Source organism: Protobothrops mucrosquamatus, unplaced genomic scaffold, assembly GCF_001527695.2.
Source record: "Protobothrops mucrosquamatus isolate PMUCROS unplaced genomic scaffold, P.Mucros_1.0 scaffold7, whole genome shotgun sequence".
Lineage (NCBI taxonomy): Eukaryota > Metazoa > Chordata > Lepidosauria > Squamata > Viperidae > Protobothrops > Protobothrops mucrosquamatus.
The window spans coordinates 1,148,410-1,149,880 of NW_015386394.1; positions in this window are offsets into that span (position 1 = coordinate 1,148,410).

The following is a 1,471-nucleotide window of genomic DNA, read 5'->3' on the forward strand; positions in this document are numbered from 1 at the left end:
GAGACGAGCGGGACGACCTCGAGTGTCCAGGGTGTTTGGGGAACCACACACGAGCAAACTGTCGGTTCCTAGACACCACGTGCAGCCGCTGCCTGAGGCGAGGACACATCGCAAAAGCATGCCGAGCCTCGCGCCCAAATTCCAGGAAACAGCGTTCGCCCCCACAGAGGCACACGTCTCCACCACGACGATCCCCACCGCGCCGCTCACCGCCACGCTGCTCACCGCCCCATAAACCACATGAGAACAAATGGAAGGGGTCAGCCTGACCCGAAGGGAGGCGCGACCAGAGAAGGGGCTACGACGACGACCAGGACGAGCGTAAAGTGCATCACATGGTTGTCAGCCACACCAACTCGACTGGCGCGGAAAAGTTTTTCGCAACGGTCATGATCGGGAGGCAACCATGTAAGATGGAGGTGGATCCATCTGTTCCATCATGTCGTGGGACAAGCTCAAAAGACTGCTGCCGGAGCTGTCCCACACCGCCCTGGAGAAACCAACGGGACAGCTCGTAGACTTCAACGGGTGGACGTCTCGTTCCGGGGACACAAAGCTCGCCTGCCGCTAACCGTTGTGGAGGGCCATCGACCCACCTTGCTCGGCGTAGAGTGGCTCAAACCCCTGGGCCTGGGATTCACCGGCCTACACAGAATCCACAAGGAGGAGTTCGAGCAGCTGTTGGAGGAGTTCCCGGACGTGTTCGACGGCTCACTGGGTAAATACCGGGGGAAACCCATTTCTCTGAACTTAGATCCCAGTGTTGCCCCGATCCGATTGAAGCCCTGCCGTGTCCCTTTCGCCCTACGACACAAAGTGGACGAACAGCTAGACAAACTGCTAGCCCAAGGGGTCATCGAGCCGGTGGACCACGCCAAGTGGGAAACGCCCATCGTCCTCCCCCCTTAAGCTAGATGGATCCTTGCGGGTGTGTGCCGATTACAAAGGGACCATCAACAAGGCGTTACAACCCCACGCGTATCCCGTCCCCGTAGTACAGCATCTTTTACACTCGTTGGGGGACGGGAACGTGTTTGCGAAGCTGGATCTCGCTCAGGTGTACCAGCAGTTGCCGGTGGACGAAGCCACCGCAGAAGCCCAGACCATAGTGACTCATCGGGGGGCGTTCAAATGCAACCGACTCCAATTTGGGGTGAGCGTAGCCCCAGGACTTTTTCAGAGCATCATGGAGCGGTTGCTGCAAGGCATTCTGGGGGTGGTGCCGTATTTCGACGATGTCCTCATCTCCGCGACATCGAGAGACCAGCTGAAGGAAGCACAAGCAATAGAACATAGTCAAAGTAGAGTCTTGGACTTCAAGAGAGCTAATTTCAATAAACTCAGAGAGGGCTTGGGAAGGATTCCATGGATGAGAATCCTCCAGGGAAAAACAATGCAAGAAGCTTGGGAAATTTTGAAAAGCAAGATTATAGAAGCCCAGTCTACCTCAATACCAACCAAGAGGAAAAAT